Raw genomic sequence first — 10,262 nt, 5'->3', positions numbered from 1 at the left:
GGGTGGGGTGGGGTGGGGGGTGGGGGGGGTGGGGGGGGTGGTGTGTGAGCCCAAGATTACAATGGAGCTTTGTGCGTGGCGGAGCTGGGCTGGGCTGCCTTTGTTCCGAAATCCTGAGGGGGACTTGAACCTTTAGGACGCCCCCGGCCCTGCGGCCCCGGGGAGGAGCGGCTCTGTCCGACTTCTCCTTGTCCCCGCCGCGATCGCGGTGTTGCTTCGTCCACTTCTGCCCATCTGCAAAAGCTGGGATTTTATTCGCATTAAAAAAACAAACAAACAAACCACAAACTAACAGAAAAAAACGAATAATGGGAAAAGATGAAGCAGCGCGGTTGACTAAGCAGCAAGTCCCAGCGCGAGTTGGGGGCGCGGAGAGCTCAGCATAGTGCAGACCCACAGCTTAAGGAATCACTTTCCATGGGGGGAGATGGGAGATGGGGGGTGTTCTCTTATTTTGCTGCTCACAGCCTTCCCAGCGCAAATGAGGGGTACGCGGAGGAAGGGGAGCTTGGGGAGCCTTCCCACCCCGCCCCGGTGCGCAGCAGGATGGGGGAGACCCGGGGGGTCTCAGGCACTGCCTGGGGCCCCCCGCAAGGTGGGTGTCCGGGCCCTGGGCCGGGACCCCATGGCACCCCGCGCTCCCGAGGGTCGCCCCCACCACCCCCTTCCCCACCGGGCGGGGAGAGGGAGGATGCTCCATAGCGTCCCAGAGCAAGGATCAGTATTACAAAGCTCAACCCCTCGGGGCGAGTGGAAACGGGGGGGCGGGGGGAGAATGCCGAAGTACTTTTTCTTTTTACAGAGCCGTGGAGAGCTCGTCCAGTCTGAATTAACAACGGCGTAAACCTAAAGCAACTACGAAACCGCCCTCCCCCCGCCCCAGCCCCAGCTCCCGGCATTAATATGGCGCCTGCGAGCGAGAGAAGCACTTTTCTCGATGTTTGGCAGTGGAAACGTGCTCCCTGAAGGTCACCCCAGGCGACGCGCCCGCTGGATGCCGCACAGGGCGAGGGCGCGGGCCGGGCCGGGCCGGCGGCAGCCCCCGCAGCCCCCGCCGGGGACAACAGCGGCCCGCAGCACGAGGCCGGCTCCCACAGCCAGATGTGCCCCGGCTTGGCTTTTTTCAACACCTTTATCCTTCTGTGTGCTTAAGGGAGACGTACCCAGCTTCCCTTTCTATCGGGGGGGAGGGGGGGGGGAACACACCAAAACACACACCCCCAAAATCCCCAAACAAACCGGGTCTCCGAGGGAGTAATTCCTTGTGCCTGGAAATTAAAAGGCTCCAATCTCCTATGTGACCCTGTTAAGACACGGGAGTGCTGTTCGCAGCTACTTTGGAGCAGCAGTCTCAGTTAGTTTGGAGGTCGGAGCTACTGTTCTTCGGAAGCGGGAGTGTCGTTCAGGAGGCAAACCCTGTCCCCGGAGCGGCGTGCGGGCTCCCTGCCCGCCGGCTGATGCACCTACCAAAGGAAGAGAGAGGCAGGGCTGCTAACGGCGCTGTTGAAATGTTCTCTGCTTTCTCCTACCGAGGGCTAAGCAAGGAACAAGCTTCTCTAGCTGCCCGAACAAAATGAGAAAGGTGATTTACTTTTTTTTCTTCCTCAAAATCTATCCTTGGCATTTGCGTCCCACTTGAGGAAAGTGTCTGGAAATACATCCCCCAAACTCGACCCACCATACTTGGCAATAATCCCCTTTTAAATCTTGGATCTTGCTACTACATTAGGTTCCGTGATATTGCATTCCAAAGAAAATAGACTGGGTATTAGAAGAGGAATCTCCTCTTCCTAATGAATATTTACCCTGAGGTCATTACATCCGTAATGGTCCTCGCTTAACTTACCTTCCTCCCCTGTTTCTCTGCTAGAGACTGTGATTTCAATCACAATGCCCTCGATTTTAAAGTGCCGTGTACCATTTAATGGCGGGGTGCAGGCAAGGTTAGAATATTATTGACTTCATGCAATATATAAGATGGATACATTTAAGACTTTTAACTTTTTGTTGCAATGACACGCTGTATTTTTATGAGATACCTATTATGCAGACAGAACCATTGTGCTGTAGCTGCCTCACAGTTGCTGGATCGTTTCTATCAGATGAAAGATTTTGAATAGTTTTCTTTCAACAATGCATCCTTTTGGTCTTGATACAAAGAATGTAGGCATGGTATACACTTAAACAGCTCTGTCACAGAGCAAGATTAAATAGAGTATATATCGAATGCTGTCTGCAGTATAATACGCACAGGGAACAGAATGGAGCTCCATCCGCCGCTGAAGGAGCCCATTAAGGTCTGATGTCCTGGGAGCATCTTCCAGATTTCCCTTATCTGTGATATTCGCTAAGCTGTTAAAAATCTTTACAGACGGGCTGTAAAATCGGCTGTTGCTCACGGAAAGACCGAGTTTGATAACGGAGCCTTGCAACAAAACCTGCTGCTGGCGCTGCGGTGAAGGGGCAAACTGCGCTCTACCTAGTCCCCCACGGCGGCGGCTGCCTGGCTGCTGCAGCGCCGGGGCAGCCCGGCCCGAGCCAGGCGGCTTCTCCCCACGCCCCCGCACTGGCTCAAGGGGGGGCCCCGTCCAACGCGGCCCCCGGTGCTCCCCGGCACCCTCAGCCGCGGCGGCGGCCCCGGGCCGGACAGTGGGCGGTGGCGGCGGGCGGACGGTGCCCGCGGCCGGCCGGTGCCGGTGCCGGGAGCGGGGGCGGGGGTGAAGCCGGGGGGATGCTCCGCGCCCGCAGCTCCCCCTCCGGTGCTCACTCGAGCGACTTGACCAAAGTGCACGTGCTGAGCCCAACTTTCCTCTCCCCCTTTCCCCAGCTTTGTGCTCTCCGCTGATTGAGTCCCCATATTAAGCTCGAGATCCTTTCTAAGCAACTGCTAAGAAGTCAAGAGCATCCTTGCTTGCTTTCTCTCCATGGCCTTTCATGCCCTCAATTTGTTATTCTACTGACACTTTTCTTAAAGTTAGCGCCTAGCATTGAAACATTAGCAACAAAAGCCCTGGAAAATCTCTCCCTCCTCGCCGCTAAATCCTCTAATGGGTCAGTGCGTGTCGAATTTTTATTTGATTTCCAATAATCTCTAGCACTTCAATACTAAACCTATCTCAGCCCAGCGCCTCACCTATGGGATATTTTTCAGCTTCGCTTTGGAAAGTGGAGACGCTCAGATTTCCTTCCACGTGCACCCACTAATTTATAAATGAGTGTATACAGCTGTCTTCGTATGTATCTATGTCTCTATATCTGCGGTAACGCTTTCATTTTGTGTCAAAATAACATATCCTGTCACTCCACGCCAAAAGTATATTTCTCGAATGAAATAGCACCGCAAGCTGCATCTTCTTTATCAAACCTTCATTTCTGTTTTACCCAATTGTTAAATATCTTTTCATTTCTTTTCCCATTTTAAAATGTGTATTACAGTAATTGTTACTTGGAGGTCTTTTGTGTATCTATAGCTCCTTTGATTCATATCTTTTCCTTTCTTTTAATCTTGTTATGCGAAATTATATACATATTTCTCAGGAAATCCAAGGAGCATAACTTTATTAAATAAAAAACCTCCTAATCCTGGAGTTTAGCATCAAATATCAAATTTTTTTTTTAGTACACGTTCCTAACCCATGTTTTTTGAATGAAGATCCCTAAGTCCACTTTACTACGCGGATTTTGTGAAATGATTCTTCAGCTCTCTGATTTAAATAAGTTTTAGTGTGAACCAAGAATGAACATTATCCTCTAACCTGAGGTCAAGTGAAGGGTGATTTACATGACAAAGAATAATGCCCATTTTGTCCAATATGAAACAACTTCACCTTCGGCATCATTAAGAAGAATTTAGCACTTTCAGGGCTTTGGGGGTTGGGGTTTTTTTTGGTAAATACTTGGCTATGTATAGCGCAATTTCCCTTTTATAAATCACAATACAAAGGCCAACTTCTTGTGCTCTTGAATTTAGGCATTATTTTTATAGCCTTAAGTAGAGCGAATTTGCACCTGCTGGTATTTAAACTTTAACATATTAGCTAGGGAGGACTTATCAGCCCGGCGCACTGCCTGGAAACAAATTAACAATCTTCATTAAAGTAAAGGAAGGGGATGACGGGGGGTGGGGGGAGAGGTGACCATCTTAAGACGTTCTCCCGGATCTCCCCGATCTATGCAGGTTCCGAGTGGATTGTTTGGGGTCCTTATAGCAGCAAAATTACCGCTTTACTCCCCCTCCCCCCAACACACACACTCGCTTCCAAATTTCTGCTGCTCTCCGGGCACTTTAACCCTCTCGATGCCTCCTTCCCCTCCGCCTGAGCGGTGCCCTGCAGGGGGAGGTTACGGGGAGGCAGGGGCACCTCGCTGCACTCCGGGGGCTCAGCCCCGGCGGCCCCCCGCGCCCCCCGCACCTCCCTTCGAAAGCGCTGCCCCCCAAATCAGGTTGTGCTCTTGGCGGTCTCCTCGCTCTCTTTTGTGGCCGTTTTCGGCTGAGCTCTCTCCCTCCCCTCCTGTCTCTCTCTCCCACACACACACACTCCACAAGAGCCCCTGAGGAAGTGATCTTAATCTAAATATCAAACTTACCGTCCGGAGGATCCTGCCTTTGAAAAGTTCTGCTCTGCTGGGTCTCAGAGTTAGAGAAACAACCGTCATCCCTCCTTTAGAGCTCAGGGCCGGGGAGAGGGGCTGCGGGCGGAGGGCCACGGGCGGGGAGCTCAGCTCCCCGGCTCTGCCCGCTCTGCGCCCCCCGGGCCGCGGGGCACCCAGACCCCCTTCCCCGCAGGCGGCTCCGGCGCGCTCGGGACGGGGCGAACCGGGCACCGGCCCCAGGATTTCTCCCGCCGACACGGGCGAGCGCACCTAGACGTGCCTCAGCGGGGGGGTCCCGCGGCGGGAGGGGGCCCCCGGGCAGAGCCCCGGGTCTGCCCGGCCGCCCGCTTCTTTGGGGCGGGGGGGGAGGGGGGGAGAGAGTTGGGGCGGGGGGGTGGGGGGTGTCGTGTGCTTGATCACAGCTACACGGGGAAAGTGGGAGCATTTCGTGTTTACAACCGGCTCCGGCTCGTAATGGTGAGATGTAGTTCAAGCAGTGCTCCTGTGTGTCGCGGGCTCTTAACCGGAGCTTTGCTCAGTCATTGAGAGCAATAGAAAGTATACGGAAATCAATATATAGACAGTGTGGAAGGCAGATAATGGATTCGAGTCAGTGAGTGTTATAATCTGCATTATGGGCTTCCTATTGTTTAGACTGAGCACAAATTTCCAAAGGGTGAGGTGTTGGGTTGGGGTTTTTTACCCCCTCTCTCTCTGCCTTCTTCTTCTCCTTTTTGGAGGGCTTTGTGTGCATAGGGGGAGGGGGAGTGTTAAATCCTCCTGCCACAATTATCAGAGTACCCCCCCTCTTCCCGCCCGCCCCATCTGATTTTAAAGGTAGTGCTTTCACGGCGAAGCTAATGACTTTCATTTAATTGAACATGCCCTGATGTAGCGGATTGTTCTCGCAGCCCTGCCGCCTTTGTTGCTTTTGGGGGGAAATAAAGCTAATCAAACCTTTTGTCACGGCCAAATTCTCCCTCAGGGTCTCCCAAACATTTGTTTGAATAATTCACCTCAAGAATTGAAAATACTAATTGATTTTAAAATGCTAGCCCGGAGGGACGGGGAGGTGGGGGGTTGGAGGGGATGTGGGGGGCTGGAAATTGGAGGCGAAGAGCAAACCTCTACCTGCCAGCGGCAAAGCCTCCGCAGCCGCTGCCCTCGCCGGGAGCCGGGGCCGGGCTGTGGCCCCCCCCCCCCGGGACTGCGGAGCCCCCGCCGCTGCCGGCCGCACGCTCCGTCCCCTCCCTCGGCCTCTTCCCCCCCGCCCGCCACCGAACTGCGCCTGGTCACCTCGGTCTCGGATGCTCCGCTAAAGTGCCGGCGGTGGCAGGGGTGGGCTCCGCCGGGCGGGGAGGGGATCCCGGTCCGGGCGCCTCGGCCCCATTCAGGGAAGAATTTTGATGCGATTCATTAGAAGTAACGAGTTGACATAAGGTAAATCTACATCGAGGGGGCCTTTCTTTGAGTGCATGGGGAAGCTTCATTAACCATCGCTAACAAGGCGTGCAAATGCTCTGATTGGGCAGCTTTCTTGTAACGCCAGGGCCTTAGCAGGATGCCCACCTAATGAGGGTCACTACAAGAGACTGATAAAATATTCAAATTTTCCGTCGCACCAGGAACTTTGTACTAAAGGAGAAAGTTGAGGCAACTGTGTGCTTGTTTACCTTGGGAAGGCACACTCGGGGGAGAAGGCATCTAGCTCTGACATCTCCATCTCCCGGAGAAGCCCCGAGCTGGATGGTAGCTGCTTTTTGGACATTTGTTTGTTAAATTCGTCGACAGATTTCCTCCCGCCTTCCCTCGTTTTCCCCCGGTCTAATTATGTTTCTCCGGGCTTTAATTCGCTGATAAATAAGTAACTTGTATGCAGGATACCACGCTTTTTTCTTTTTCTCTCCTTTTTTTTTTTTTTCTTGAAGAAGAATTATTAAAATCAGCCTGATGGCTTTAATGATACGTCAATCATTTCAAAGTTGCTGCTTGTTGCTAATATGTCAGCCTCTGTACACATCACCGCTACTTCCCTCGCTGCCGCGTTTAAAGGCTGTCCCCTCCTCCCCCCGCAATTTGTTTCTTCAAGTTTTCATTGCTAGGTTACGATTTCTAATTAGAGCTAAGTATTTCACTTAATATTTAATTTAGACGCCCAGCACATATATCATACCTAGATCAGTCAATCAAGTGTCCCTTGTTGATAATGCTACATCATTAGGAGTTGTGTTTAATTCAGGAGCAAGCGACTGCACGGCTGCTGCTACTGCTGCTACAGGGCAGGTAACTTTCGGCTGACGGGAGCTGCCAGCAGATCCAGAGGGATGCGGGGAAGCAGCCCAGCCCGGCGGCTGAGCCTCCATCGCCTCCTCGGGAAAGTTTGCTGCTTCCCAAGCCGGCATCTCGCCACGGAGGCAAGCCGCACTCTTTTTCTCCTTCCTTTAACAACAACAAAAAAATAATCAAAAAACCACTCATGTTTTCGTCCTCCAACCTCTGTGTTTATGCAAAATAAAGTGGGGAGGGGGGGTGCCCAAAAGTTTGACTTAGAAGCTGGACCACTTTTTGGACCAGTAATAAAATACTCCCCTCGTCTCCTTAATCCAATCCAAACCGTTAAAAAAAATATCACTTGCCCACTTGTTCCTTAGCACGACCGGTACAGCACACATGGCATCGACAGGGCTGCATTACAGGAGCCGCATGGGCCACATCTCATACACCCATCAAATACGCGTCCATGTATCTCGGGAAATCGTGACTAGAAGAAGAAGGAGAGGAAGAAAGAGAGAGGGAAAGAGGGAAGGGAGGAGGAGGATAGCTGTGTTTGTAAAGACAGCATCAGTGCAAAATTGTCAGCCCTTGCCAGTGAAGACTGACAAAGTTTCAATTAAATAGTAATAATAATAATAATAAGCCTAAGAAGACCAACACGATGGGCTCTCCTTTACCTGCCCCGGGCTCTCCCTCTCTCCCCCCATCGCCTTCCCCCTCGCCGTGGCCGCGGTGCTGCATTTTCCGCTCGTCGGTACCTCGACCGCAACGCCCCAGCCCCATCTGAACCCCTGTCTCCCCCGATAAAAAAATAATCAGCCCTTGCAAGCGTCGACTGAGTCACTCCCGAGTCAGGATTAAGGGGCACTAACTAGGCAGCAGAAAATCTCAGCCTCCTGGGAGCGACCATCAAAACAAGCAGTGAAATAAAAGAGCTTTCCTCTCTGCTTCCCTTCCTCTGCCCGGAAAAGTCCTCCAGGTTGGCAGCCCGACACACACACACGCACACACACGCACACAACTTCGCAGGGCTCCCTCCAGAAGAGAGCACCGGCTTGTCCTGGTTTATTTAGGGGGAGGTTTGGGGGGGGCGGGGGGGGGGGGGGGGGGGGGAGCTGCTCCCCTGCCCTGCAGAGCCACATGTCATTCTAGCAGCTGAAACAATGAATCGTGTGGGATCAAGCAAGATTGACTGGAAACGGACGGCAGGCTCCCCAGCCCGGGGAAGACGGCTGTCGGTAGCGAGGGGGGGGACCCCGCCTGCCACCGCCCCGGACCCCCAAGCCCCAGCGCGGGGGTGAGGAAGGGCGGGGGGGACCGCGGCAGCGCACCCCCGGGGGGCTCCCCCGCGGGACCTCCGCCTGCCCGTAACAAACTTACAGGATCCGGAAAGGATTTTCCCAGCCGAGAGGGCAGCCTCCGTCCGGCCCCGGCCGCCGCCGCGCTCCCGCTGCCGCCGGCCGCGCCCGGCCCCGCATCCCGCTGCGCGCGCGGCTCCGCGCTGCCCCGCGCGCCCCTCCGCGCCCGCTCCGCGCCGCTGCGCGCTGCCGCCGCTGCGCCCGCCCGGCTGCGGCTCGGCGCCCGGCTGGTCCGGGCTCGGCATTAGCCGATCCCATTGACAGTTTGCAGCCAGCAGCTGCAGTCATTAAAAGCCATTTACACCCTGGCCTCCTCACACAAAGCTGGAGCGCCAACAATTATCTGCTTGCACATTTCAGGACATGAGAGTGTGTCCCTAACAGGCTTAGGGGAGCGCTGAATCCCCGGCCGGGCTGGGCGAGCACCGGCTCCGCTCCCCGAGGTCTGGCTAACGACCACCGCGCCTCCGTGACCCGCGCCGGCGAGCCGCGGGAGCAGAGGCGACCGTTTTGGGATGCTGGCTCCGTCCCTGCCGGGGCTGCCGGCTGGCAGAGCCCTGCGCTGGGCGTCCGCGGGCGCAGGGAGGAGCGCGGGCTGCAGGGAGCCCTTGGCATCAGCTGAGAGGCACATCAGGGTTGTGGGTTTGCTGGGCTTTGAACACACAGGCACGCACGCAGAGCAGACGTGCATTGAAATGCCCTACAGAAGGGTATTTTGGAAGACGTTTGCACCAGAAATGCAGTTGTATGTTTCTTATGTCTGGGGAAAAGAGAGAAAGGGGGGGAGAGAGGGGAGAGAGAGAGAAAGAAAGAAAGAAAGACTATATATTGAAGCTCTGAAAGGTTCACCAGGAATTCTAACAGAGGGATGCAACCTACAGGCAAACGACCAGTGTATGATAGTCTGGGAGATTAAAAAAAAAAAAAAAAAAAAAAAAAAGCCGGTTTTGTTATTATTCTGGAAATACATTTTAAGGTAGTTTAATTTGCAGCTTGAAGAAAAATGGAATCAAATATTAAGAAACTCCCGCAGGAATTCCCCCCACCCTCCCCTCTGTAATCCTTTACATAAAAGGAAAGGATTACAAAGAAAAAGATTTTGTGTGTATGTGTATTAAAATCTTTGGCTAAACATATTGTTGTCCAATTAATACCTCCAAGTCGATTTGTAGAGGGGCTGAGAAGTCTCCTTCCCTCCTTAGCTGTGCAACTGGAAATATGAGCCAGGGAGGGAGGGAGGGGAAAAAAGAACTTTTCCCCAAGTCTGTTAACAGAAGTGTTTAAGCAGATCACTAAAAATTAAGAGGGCGAGTTATTTCCATTAAGACTATGAAGCCATGTAGCACACCGATGACAGTTTAGTGGAAATCAGATGAATGTGTAATACAGCGAGCTTCTTCCAGTCCAGCAGCTCTTCCAACTGGACCTATTCATCTGCCACTTGGAATTATTTCACGAGGAGTGCGCTGTGAAAGGATCACAACCAGTTTGGAGCCCTGCTAAAGAACTTCTACCACCCATAGCAGTATTATTACTATCCTTCGGATAGGGCAAGTCACGCTATGTTTTCACATTTTAATTGTAATATCTCTCTCCCCCCTCTCTCTTTCCCTCCATTGATGTCTGAAAGTAGTTTGGGCTCCAAGCCTCACCCCTCGATCTCCATCGGAATGCAGAAAAGATCTTTAAAAAAGTTTTGAATTCCTCAATGATTTTTCTTCTAGAAAGGCGGCTTAGGATAATTATTTCAGCTTTATTGAGGGCAGATTAGTTGAAGTCTGGATGCTGCGTTTCAATACTCGTTGTACATGCCTTTACAATGTCGGTATTGTTTGCTACTGTGTGTGAACCTATTCAAAATATACACTTTTTAACACCAAGCAAAGTCCTGTCTAAATATACACAGTAAGTCTGGAAAGATGTCCATGACCCGTACAAATCTCTGTAAATCACACTTCCATAGCTACAGAAACTAAACAAAAGAGTTACCAGCTCAAGATGCTGATTAAATCTTCTTAAAAGCAACATACCTAATAA

General features: G+C 52.7%; 1 long non-coding RNA gene across 2 annotated transcripts; it reads right to left on the bottom strand.

The window, feature by feature from the left end:
* Nucleotides 1–23: 23 nt before the first annotated feature.
* On the bottom strand, nucleotides 24–8,926 carry LOC129737296 (uncharacterized). Of its 2 annotated transcripts, XR_008734980.1 has the most exons (5): nucleotides 8,248–8,877; nucleotides 7,226–7,354; nucleotides 6,767–7,028; nucleotides 1,240–1,463; nucleotides 24–243 (listed from the first exon to the last, which is right to left on the bottom strand). It is a non-coding gene; the product is annotated as an uncharacterized LOC129737296 (long non-coding RNA). The 2 variants fall into 2 exon arrangements; XR_008734979.1 differs by having other exon boundaries at nucleotides 24–1,463; nucleotides 8,248–8,926.
* Nucleotides 8,927–10,262: the final 1,336 nt, after the last annotated feature.

The sequence above is a fragment of the Falco cherrug genome, chromosome 13 (genome assembly GCF_023634085.1).
Source record: "Falco cherrug isolate bFalChe1 chromosome 13, bFalChe1.pri, whole genome shotgun sequence".
In the NCBI taxonomy this organism is placed as follows: Eukaryota; Metazoa; Chordata; class Aves; order Falconiformes; family Falconidae; genus Falco; species Falco cherrug.
This window is presented reverse-complemented; position numbering and strand designations above follow the sequence as displayed.